Source organism: Onychostoma macrolepis, chromosome 08 (assembly GCF_012432095.1).
Source record: "Onychostoma macrolepis isolate SWU-2019 chromosome 08, ASM1243209v1, whole genome shotgun sequence".
NCBI lineage: Eukaryota > Metazoa > Chordata > Actinopteri > Cypriniformes > Cyprinidae > Onychostoma > Onychostoma macrolepis.
Genome location: NC_081162.1, coordinates 17,874,242 through 17,887,123, shown reverse-complemented (window position 1 = coordinate 17,887,123; position 12,882 = coordinate 17,874,242). Strand labels below are relative to the sequence as shown.

The following is a 12,882-nucleotide window of genomic DNA, read 5'->3' as shown; positions in this document are numbered from 1 at the left end:
CGGAAATAGTTGACATTCACTGTTAACGTTAGTTTCATTTCTGTAAATAAGTACCCCACCAGAATTCATTCGTGTTCATCCCTGCCTTTACTGTTATCCGCCAGAAACAAGTCATAGGAAGCATAGTAGAGCATATTCATTTATTAAGGCACGTTTATTTTCTGTAATAAAGCTTTGAAGTAGGAAAAATCAACCATACAACAAATATAACAGGTTCATCCCTGGCCAACCTTTACAGATTAAAAATAACTTTAAATGTAGGACATAATTTAGATATAAACAGATCTACATAAAAAAGACAGTAAGAAAAGCTATACAAATGGGGAAACGTCCTTCATTTCATCCTAATATAAATTTCATAATCTAAACAGTTATAATTTATTGTCAAAGGAAGAAAACCAAGGGCCACCATCCATACAGCAGCACACAGCCATATTAAATATTTTTTGTTTGAATCCAAATAAGTCTAATGTTTAAAGTATTTTTTGCAAAAGGTGTTTTTAAAATGATTTATCACAATCCCCACAGCCCTGCTGTTCAATCTTCTCTACTGCAGCCACTGGCAAGATGAGATGTGAAATTCTGCTCCACAGTTTGTCAACGTCCATTTGATTAAACATAGCTGACTTGTCAGAGGACACAAACTTCCGTTTAATGTGTTCTTAAACCATCTCCTCAACTCTTCCCAGACTGACAGTGGATGACACTTCCACTTCTGCATCAAGCATTACAGTAAAGGCCAGGAAGACGTTTTTATAAGCCGCATTCTCATGGTCACAGTAACGGTAGAAGATGAGAGTGGATCCAGGAGGGAGCTCCTCAAAACGGTGGATGACTGCAGCAGACTTTTCACCCTCAAAGGCATTTCTCAATTCACGATCAATGTCCGGCTTCACCTGATCACTGTCTTGTGAAGCTTTGCTTTTGCCATTAATATTCAGAACTGAAGAGTTAACAGCAGTGGAAAAGGCTCGGGCCAAGCATCGGGCTAAGCAATCAAGTGTCTTTTCAGCTCTGTGACCAGATGTCAGAATGAGGCTGACTGGTTCAGAGAGGTTCTTAGTCTTTAGGTGGAGCCTGAGATGAATACTACTCCTCCTCCAGAGCTCTGAATGCTGATTTCAGAAGCTAGTTTCAAGTTTTTCCATTTCCTGATTGGTTCTTAAGATGCTTCTCACTCCTATTCCAGAGCTCGGAGTGCTGACTGGGAAAAAGATCTTGTAGAGCTGCTAACTCCAGATCAAATTTCTCCAGTGTGTTAGGGTGGGCAATGTCAGTTTGAGGCAAATGGAAGTGCAAGAACTTCTGAAAGGCCAAAAAAAAAAAAAAACGCCCAAAGCCAGCAATACAATCAGTATCAGAGACCACCAAGAAGCTTACAAATGTACCACATCCAGCCTTAAAAAAAAAAAAACATGAATTTCTGATATAATAAAACACTGTGGATGTGAGACAAATCTGTTTGTTTTAATTATAAAGGAATGAATGAAAGACTCAAAAATACCTTTAGAGGAGGAGGCTGGGCTTGCTTTTGAGATGACTGATTTCTGCAAAATCTTCAATTCTTGAAGACAAAATAAAAGAATTATGATCTACAAATCCTTAAATATTATCCATGTACTGATGTAAGACAAAATTATAAATGTAAAATTTTTGAATATATACCTTAAGTAATAAAATACTAGAAAAGTGACAAATACAAAACATTTTTACCTGCGTTTTTGTGATTAGTGGTTTGGTTTGTGATGTGATGTTTAGTTATTGGGCGGATGTAACTCTTCTGGGGTTCAGATGGTGGGTATCTATTCCAATTCACAAGACCAGGGGAATCTATAATAAAAGCACAAACTTTGATTAAATAAAATGAAAGAAAAAATTGTAACATATACAGTAAGAACGTGATTAAGCATCATAATGTACACTATTACCAGTACAAATATAGCTACTATAGTGTGTGTGTATGTATGCATGTATGCATGTATGTATGTATGTGTATATACAGTATATAAAAAATACAATGAAAATGTTTTACAAACTTTTGGGTTTCTCTGTTATGGATAGTCTCTGATAGTTTATGTTATTCCTATTTCTCAATCTAGAAGTTTCTTGTTGATTTCCCAATGGAACAGCATCCAAACCAGAGGGATCTGCAATGAAAAAGACAGTTGTGAGCAATGGCGTGCACAGGGAGGACAGGCTGGGGGGGCTTAAGTCACTAACCGTATAAATCACAAATGTGGTGTGCATTTATTGTAATCGAAAGGTAGTTTTATTAATGATAACAAACCTCCATAACCTCCTGTGACTGGTCTGTAATTTTCTGATTTGGGTTTGGGACTCTCAGTTTCCACAGTCTTTGGATGAATAGACCTTTGACTGCCCAGCAATTCCTTACTTTCCATATTGTCTTTCATAATATAGGCAGTATGAATTTCTTCTGTTACAGGCTGGGCTGAGGAACGCACAGAAGTAAAATAACACCCCAGTTTAATATTATATGATATTTAATATTATAACACTTATACTTATTTCTCAGACAGAATCTTACCTTTCAAACTGGACTCCTGGTCCTCCTCGGCCACCTCATCTGATTTCATTTCTTGATCCTGGTCTTCATTCTCAACCATGTCCACATCGGCTTTATCAGTTTGGTTTAATCCATCACCTTTCTCATTTATACCCCTTGTCTCGTCTTCAGGCTTTTGCTTCTTAACAGGGGATTCTGTGTTGGTTTTAATAAAAAAAAATTAGTACAAACATTAACATGCAAAAGATGTTTTGCCCAAAAAACAAAATGTAAGACAGTAAATTTCACATACCATCATCATCCTCAGCAAGACACTTGGGCTCCTTGAATCCACTGACAAGTATTTTTGATTGTTGTGCGTCAGCGGAAACAGATATAGCGTATAATCTTGACAAGAAAATGAATGATTTTAAAGTAAACAGACATTAGCAACTATACATTGTTATTAATAATCTTATAAGAAGTCTTTATAAAATGTTAATGAAATGTATGTAAACGATTTATTCAAATTATTAAAAGAATGATATTAAAAGAATCTTTAGCTCATATGCTCAAGCTAAACAGTGGATATTTGAATAGACACACACACACAAATAAATTTGTGAGACCATAAAAACTGCTTTCTTATAATTTGTCAAATAAAATAATCCAAAATGCAGAACCACCACAAAAATAAATTGGTGACACTGACACATCAACAATGCACACGAACGCAAGCAACGCGCACACACACACACACACACACACACACACACACACACCCACTTAAAATTATATGAAAAACAGATGATTGAAATAAATGATAAACTCTAAAGACTCCAACCTTTCTCTTTGTAACATCTTGTTGAGGTTTGATTCAAATCATAATGTAACATTATTGAACAATTAATTTTTTTCAGTTCTAAAAATGCAAAACTTTGACAAAAATGATTTTTATTGTTATAATTGTGATTTCATAATATGTAGATATGAATCCAACTGAAAAAAAACTTGTGAAAAGATATCTTTCAGTTGGTCAAATAGCAAATAGTAAATAGTGGAGCTCTGCAGCCATCTAGTGGTAAAAATGATAATTTCTTACTTTTGAAACTGCAATTTCCAAAATATGGGCAAAACTTTTACACTAAACCATGTCAAATGATCCATGTTATCCCCATGAATGAAAGTTAGAAATGTGGGTCTTTTATGAAGTGAATTTTACATAAAAAGCTGTTTTTTGTATAAAAACCTATATAAAAATGTCTTTTAATTTATTTATATAAATTTAAAATATATCATAAGTCTTCCAAAAACTACACAAATGTGGAGTAAAAACATTAATAAACAGAGTAAAATTATATTTGTTAAAAAAAAAAAATTATTTTGTTAAAAAATTACATTTTGTTATTTTGTTAGACCATAAGTGTAACTTTTTTTTTCACACTAACATAAAATCAAGAAATCATTCCAATTGTATTTTTTATTTGTAGATCTAGAAAGTGTTGACCACCGTACAAAGTCTCATGCCATTTGGAAAAAGAGAACATTTTTTAAAAATTTAGCAAACGTCATTTGCAGGTCAAAAAGACCCCGAAAACCGCACAAGGGTTAAATATTGTTTATATGAGAGAATCACAATAATGTATCTTTTGTAGCACCAAGAATGCAAGAATGGAGTCATGAACATAATTCAAATGTGGATCAACACCAACATAGTATGTTACTTATCTTTGATGCAAAATTTGATCATGATAGAGCACTAGTGGCTTTGAGTCTATTTTGAAAACCTCAAAATTTATGAAGTGCTATTGTGAAGTTTTGCATACAAATTTTACTTTTTTTTTTGCCTAGAATCAGCCTGGACAGCCAGTGGCAATGGAAGCTGGACAGATACTCAAAGACAAAATTGTAAGTAATGTTAAATCGGGTACTGCATCCAAAAATTAAAATTTCCCCATTATTTACTCAATCTCACGACATCCCAGATGTACAAATCCAATCTGAAATGGGGACGTTTTGTAAAATGCAATAAAATCAATTTGTGAAAATTTAAATCTATTTGTTTTTACAAAATGCGTTTAAATTGGTCAGTGAAAGCATTGTAAGTATTTTCTTTGTACTTTTGTAAATTAAATAAAAGACAAAGATAATTAACAAACCACAGATTCTCATTTTTGAGTGGAGTAGCCTTTTAAGCTAATATTCTTTGTATGTGTACTGTATGTGTTTGATTTTTCTTTTTACTTGCTTGGTTTTCAGATGACTTCAATTCAAATGGGCAAAATTGTACATCAAATAACAGTAAGTAATATTAATAACTCCATAATATTTCTAAGAGGTTTTATATTTCATATAAACCTTTATGTATAAAAGTGTTTTTTATATATAAAATATCAAACCAACAGAAGTTCTTACAAACTGATATTATATTACAGATTTTCAATTAAATGTCCTTATGAAACTGGATAAAGTAATTGCAAAACAGGAAGAGCATTCTCTCTTGCTTCGGCGGCTACTGCAGACAAGAGAGGAAGACACAGGGCCAGAGAACCCGATCCCATCTATTGGTCAGTTACCTGACTTGCTCTCCTTTGAGGATAAGCTGAGGGTGGACGAAGAGCTCCAAAAAAAAACAGTTAAGAATTTCACATTCTTATTTGCAGCTCAACTATTCTGTGTGTATGCATAGGATTTGACAATTCCATTTATATTAAATTCAGGTTAAATACCTTTCTACAATTGGAGGACCAAACTATGGAGAGACAGTGCGGCGAATCATGAGAAAAATCACTTCCTCAGAAGTTTGGTCACGCTTTAGCCTCAAAGGAAGGAAGGGGAAGAGGAGACTTGAAGAACTCTCAGTTTATCAAGTTCTAATAAGTATAAAAAAAATCAACAGTGTCTGCATATATTTTATTGTATACGTTCTATTGCATTTTCAATTATCATATATTTAATATCAAGAGGCATTGCATTATAGTGACATAATTTTACATGATTGCCAATAGAAATGGGATGAATACCTGTTTGTTCAAATGTAAAGTATACTTGTTCATCTCTAAAAACTTTACTTAAACCATTTAGGGGCAATAATGAAATCACAACCTGGGTCTACTAGCATGGATGCTGAAAGCCAGATTGCAGAGACCCTTAAACATGCACCAGGTCTGGTTAGGAGAAAGGCTAATGTGAGTATTTTTACAATGAATTATATTACTGACAATATGTATATATAATATGTTATACTTTTTTCTTGCCCAGACAACATTTTCACTGGCCCTGAGCATAAAATAAAATGGCTGTTTTTATTGTTGTTTTGTATCCTTGTTATCTTGTATTCTCATAAATAAACTTATGGCAAAAATTAAGATACTAGTTAAATATAAGGTAAATATAAGTGAAACAAATTAACAAATTACAAACAATAGCACAATAAATAAATAGAACAAAGATACGTATTAAACACTGCTTTAGGTTTGTAGGTGATCAGGTACAGAAATTGAATAATCAAATGTAATAACATTGCATATTCTTCACTGTTTAAATTAAATATAGATGAATCATTACAGCTACAAAAGTTAATCAGTCAAGAGCAATGAGTGTTTTTTGTTTGTTTTTTCCTACCTGACAGCAGTGAGGTCACTTTAGATGTGCATGCGTCCAATATATTGTTACATATACAATATTTCAACTTTTTACTTTCAATTATGACATATATCCTTTTCGAGGATACGCTCCAAGAGGGGTATTTTATTATTACTGTCCAGCCCTGGTTAAGTACTTTTTTTTTTTCCCTCAAAGTCTCAAGGTTACAGTTAAGTGCAAATCAATGTTTTTAATATACACTAAATGAATCCAAACTAAAAACCAAGTGTGAGATTTTTAATATTGCTTTAATGTTCTGTACAGATGATATTGACATGACACTAAGTCTGACATTTAATTTTACAGCGATCAGTTACTCCACATTTACAAGATGGCTCATTGGACCTCTTCTCATAATTTTAAGTAAGTATTCAGAGACTCAGCCTTATGGGTAAAGTAGCCTAGCATTTCTGTACGTATGACTGGAGCTCAAACCTGGCTTATGTCACCCTACACTTTTCTCACTATCTTTTTCTTTCATATCTGTACTATCATGTTAAAATAAGGACCTAAAATAAAAAAAAAATAAAAACTTTTTTTTTAAGTCTGAAAAGACCACGCTAATGTGATGTTTCTCTCAGGAGTCAGGTTTGATCTTTGTCTCTCTTTTCTAACTTTTTCTATTGGCTGCGCTCAGGGGCGGACTTAGCGATTTGGGGGCCCTAAGCAAATTCCAGGTATGGGGCCCCCATAAAATAACTATGTGTCCTTTTATGCTTAACCCCTATTTTGCTCACTCGCTCAAGTTTTTAGTTTATTTATCCCTTCACAACTAGTAATTAGTCAACTTGCTGCTGTTCTAAAGCCAAATTAGGCTACCTTTTTTTTTTTTCCGGATCACAAAAGGAAGACATTATCAATAAATAAATAAATAAAAGAAAAATGCGTGCACTTGTCCATTTAATAAATTGCAAAAATTTTCAATCTTTTTACAAACATAAAACTATCCCATGCAACTCATTCCATATTCCAAGTGTTTATAACCCTCATTTTGCTTGCTCGCTCTAGTTTATAGTTTATTTGTATCGTCACAACCAGTAATTTGTCAACCTGATGCTGTTCTAAAGCCAAATTTGGCTACTTTATTTTTGAGATTACAAATGAAGACATCCAAAAAAAAAAAAAAAAAAAAAACTTGCACTTGTCTATTTAATAAATTGTAAACCTTTCCAATCTTTTTACAAACATAAAATTATCCCAGGCAATTAATTATATATTCCAAGTGTTCTGAAGGCATACTTTAGGCTTTGCCGAGAAACAAATCGAAAATGAAACCTATTATTAAGGGAAAATCTCCAGTCATTGCATTCGTGCATTTATACGAGTGCGCGGCAGTTCGCGCCGGTGCGCCTGGAGAAGCACACAAGAGAGTCATTTTGAAACATCAAGATAAATAAAATTGTGACTTGAAACACAATACTTTCTTTACTGAGGTGAATATCTCTGTTGTGAGACAGTCAGACAGCCTAGCATGCGCGCAAAGAGCGCTCCCTCATAATCATTATAGCTGTCTCTCACTTCAATTCATTGCGATCTCACGACGTTCCGTTAATAAGCTCTACACTGCACAATGAATCTCTTATTTACATCGTATCTACACTTTGTTATAATGAGATGATCCCCGACCTTGCAGAACTCAGCACTTGACAAAAACTCGGCATTTTGATCGGTAAGTGGATTCTAACTTAAACACTTCTGGTCACTGCGTTCAAGAAATCAGCGCACATGTCTGTGAACGGCTACAGTGCTCAACGCTGCAAATATGTTTCGCCAATATCAAATGGGGCCCCCTGATTCCCCGGGGCCCTAAGCGGCCGCTTACTTCGCTTATTGGTTAAGTCCGCCCCTGGCTGCGCTCTGATTGCGGATATGTTTCTTCTTTCCTTTCATTTCACGGTAACACTTTACAATATGGGTGCACAAATATGCATTGAATACTGCTTAACTAAAGCACAGATAATCATGAGTTAAAGTATAACTCATGATGAACTAAACCAATGATTACTGCATCAGCAACAAATGAACATTCTATATGATTCATAGATTAAGTAATCAATAAATTGTTATTAGTTACATGTGTCATAAAGTATTAATTCCCTAATGACATATTATATTAACTAACAGTGTAAATTCATATGTTAATTACCACATTGGGTCGAAGCCATGCCTTTCAACTTCCAGTTGTCTGCTTCAATGAATCATTAGCTAATAATTTGCATGAGTATCATTATGTCATGACGGTAACACTTTAGAATAGGGAACACTTATTCACTATTAACTACGACTTTTCCCTCAATAAATTCCTAATTGGCTGCCTATTAATAGTAAGTAAGGTAGTTGTTAAGTTTAGGTATTGGGTAGGATTAGGGATGTAGAATAAGGTCATGTAGAATAAGGCATTAATAATTACTACTAATAAATGGCTTATATTGTAGTAATATGCATGCTTATAAGCAACTAGTTGAGAGACCCTAAAATAAAGTGTTACCATCAGGGACGATTCTAGGATTTTCATTTTAGGGGGGCTCAGCCCCAATGAGGGTATAATAATAAAAAATAAATATTTACAAAAAAATTGATTGAAAATTTGTACAACAAAATTGTAGAACCGTTCTACATAAATTCAATTCAAGCAATTTTTTTTTTTTTTTTAATTAATACAAAACACACACACACACACACACACACACACACACAATGTTTCAATCTCTGTCAATCACTCTGATAAGCAATTAAAATGAGTGCACTGACTGAGTGCTGTCGGTCACTGTCTTTAATCATTTCTATGCATAACTGTATGGTAGTTAATGCCACATGCACTGTAATATTATGTTCTATATTGAAAGCTAAATTTTCAAATGAAAATATCAATAACGTGATCGTTTTATAAAGTATGCGTACATATGTGTTAAGGGCTTTCGCTGAAGGAAACAGCTGTGGTGTGATGAGTGGTGAATGCAGCGAAAACTTTGCTCTCCCATGACTTTTTGTAAACTGTATTTATGACAAAGAGCTGCATAGATGTAGATATTATAACGATCTATCGATAAACACACACCTTGTCCTCTCCTCCGCGCCACCGCAGTCTGTGGATTGAAGAACGCGCAGAAAGATGCGGAGGAGCCGAAGTCTGCTGCCGTTTTCATTTGAAATTTAAAGGGAAAGAATCGCAAGATTTTTAGGGGGGCTGAGCAGAAATTTAGGGGTGCTAAAGCCCCCCTAAAAATGGCCTAGCGACGCCCATGGTTACCGTTATGACTTTACTTGTTGAGGTAATAGAACTATTAACTGATTGTTAAGTAATATGTCATTGTGGTTATAGATTTTGAATTAGTCATGTGCCTCAACAAGTAAAGTCACAACATAATGATACCCATGCAAATCATTAGCTAATGATTAATTAAAGCAGACAACTGGATAATAACAATTTATTGATTACTTAATCTATGAATCATATAGAATGTTCATTTGTTGCTGATGCAGTAATTATTAATAAATGGTTGTTCTTCATGAGTTATCATTAACTCATGACTATCTGTGCATTAGTTAAGCATGAATTAATAGTGTCACCATATTGTAAAGTTTTATCCATATCTCTGCTATGTGCTCTGTTTCGTTTGTACTATTTTCGTTTTAAATAATTTTCTTCTGTCTGCTTATGCTAGACATGTGGCCTGTCCTGTCGTATCAAGATCCTATTTGTGTCCTCCTACATTGGAGGCTTACTATTTGATTTTGCTCCGTCTTGTTCTCTGCCCAGTTTTACCTGTGCCTGCCACCCATCATTCTCTGTCCCCGGACTGTCTGCATGGTTTTGACTTGTGCCTGGCGACTGGTTTCTGCGCTTGCCCTTTCCCACTGGATTTGTTTATCTTTATTGGACTGTCTACCGACCTTCTCGTCTGCGCTCCCCTGTCCGCTGTGTTCTCCAGTCCCGAGTCGGCCTCATCAGCTGGTGACCTGATGACTGTTTCAGCTGCTTTTCTTTTGTTCAACAAATGTTCTCAAATGCTCTTTTTATGCTTTTTTATTTGTAGTCTGTTATATTTGAGCTTAATATAATTAATATACTCTATATTAATGGGGGTTTTTTTCTTCAAATGTATCTTTTGGTAGTGTAATTATATGTATGCAATGTTTTAATAAAGTTGGATTATATGAATTTGTATGGCATTTTTCCTCTTTAAAGTTTCATAGCTGGTTTTACATTAAAAATAACAATTAATGATTAACAGTATTTAAAAAAGTGTTACATATTCATCTTGTGTATGATTATTAAGAGATTGACCACAAAAAACAATAAGACGCAGAAAAGGTAATATAATATTTATAATCTGGCATAAAAATAAATGTGGTCGGAACGTCGTCTCGCAGTTGCTGAATGTCGCGCAACAACGTTGCTATATACCTTTCGCGTCTTACAATTCAACGTTGCTACAATGTCGCGAGCACGTAGACAGCAACGTTGCCACAGTAAAAATGGAACGTGGCAGCGACGTTGCCACAACGTAAATGTGTTTGTTGGGTGGCGCTTCTCCTAGTTGTAGGTCCATCTTTTTTAGAATCACCTGAGTCCATTTTTATATCTCACCACTTCTTATCAAACATTTTACTTTTCCTGTGCAGCCGAAACCGGAAAGCGGAACATTAATGATGGTCTTTGTCGGAGCGACTTCATACATTAAGTATACATTTTATTTAAGTGCATCATCCAGGTATTTAAAGTGCACTTTTTATTTTGGGAATTTTCAGTGTGAACACACTACTCGCACTATTTATACTACAAAACGTCATATAATAGTGCACAAGTACGCGATTTGGGACGCACCTACGGTCATTCACGTTATTTTGTGTTGCGCGCATATACTAGGCGTTGCGGTAATAGCGTGTAAAAACTCAAATCAAAGGAAAAGTGATCTCTGGCATTCATTTATTGAGCCAGTTTCTGTCAATAATGAATAAACGAATGAACGAATATATAAATGAACAAATAAATGAAATCATTTAATTTAAAATAATACAAATGTTTAAAAAACGGTCTGATAAAACGAAAATGTTGAGTAATATTAAATGTAGAATTTCCAAATAATATGAAAATACCTGTCTGCTGAGAAATAACAAAATAAAAGCCTTTCAAAACTTGCATATAACCACATTTATCTGTAAATTCACATAGTTATAAAAAGAAAACTCCCTGTTTCCACACACCAGTTTCAATCCAGATTGACAGTCCACAGTGTATCACTCAACCAGTTTCAGGATTGTCTGATGTTGCATTACATAATAGAAGCCCTCCAAAAACTCATATATGACCAGTTTTGTCTTTGATTTTGGATAGCTCTAAAAAGGAAACTTCCTGGTTCCACAGACCAGACATTCCTGTTTAGGCTTTGCAGGTGCCTGTTAATAAATGATGTACATTTATTTATTTTATTTCATCCAATTTTTGTTGTTGTTGTTATGTTGGGTTTCACTGTTATTGTGGTTATATTACACTGTAATAAATATCTAAGATTTTTACTACATGCCAATCTATTGAACCATTTACACTGACATGGTTAAGGCTGGATGGTACACAGATTCATTAGGCATGCGCACATCAATATAGCATAATCCATTCGAGACATCGTGGTGGAAAAGAGCAACCAGCTGATCCCTATTATATATTCAAAGATGCGTAAAATAAGTTCTTATACCTAAGCGTTATAGCATAGAGTTTAGAAAATATTATCCAGCACAAAACTGACAGGACAAACTGAAAGGAACAGGCAAAATTTTAAATCCGTTTGTTAGGGATTTATAACATAGCACAGTTAATATGGGCTGCTGATATGTCAATGTTATGCTCATGGATTGGATATTTTGACTACTATAATGGATTAACATTAACGGTATTGATTATCATACAAAAAGGCCCCTGTATGACTTGCGTTTTTATTATATTAATGATTTGGAAATAAAACAAATGTATTTGTTTGTTTGTTTGTTTGTTTATTTATTTATTTATTTGCTTGTTTGAGACATGTTCTACAGGATAGCAACAAATTCTATGACATCATCATACATTTTATTCACAATGAACACATTTAAAGATACTTGGTTTTCATTGGACAGTAATGGTATGAAAAATTGCACTCTGAAAAATAAATATTAAATGCTGCATTTAAAAAAAGTTTAATAAATTAAAAAAATACAATATATGAGTCTGAAGTGGAGTATAAGTAAACGGTAGCACAATATGGATATACGAATTGTACAGTTACCTTGAAATTGTAGTTTATAAGGCACAAACTGCCTGTCTTTCAAAAAAAATTTCCAACCACTGGGATTAGTCAAAGAGAAGAAAAACAATGATGAAGAGAAGAACTGATGGTTGATAAGGAAGAAACAGTTATATACATTTTATAAAGCAGTTATACCAACCTGTGGCAGGCATTCATAATTTACATTTTGCACAACAGAGATATTTAAGAATGATGTCCAACACAGATGAGAAACCTGTGCCCCCAAACTCCATGAAATGGCAGAACATATAGGCAGAGGCCATAGGAATATGTCTCTTCCAGAGTTGTCTTTACAACAGAGTTGATTTAAGTGTTTCACTTCAGATCATAAGAATGACTTCTTCCTTGTGCATCCTCTGTCATCTCCACTTTTTTGAGTGTCTTGCTGTTGGAAATAAACTATTAGCCGACTTTTAGTTGAACAGACGCTATATCTTTTTAAAGGAT

General features: G+C 34.2%; 1 pseudogene; it reads right to left on the bottom strand.

Annotated features, from left to right (window-relative positions):
• Positions 1 to 23: 23 nt before the first annotated feature.
• Positions 24 to 2,639, bottom strand: LOC131545301 (torsin-1A-interacting protein 2-like; annotated as a pseudogene).
• Positions 2,640 to 12,882: the final 10,243 nt, after the last annotated feature.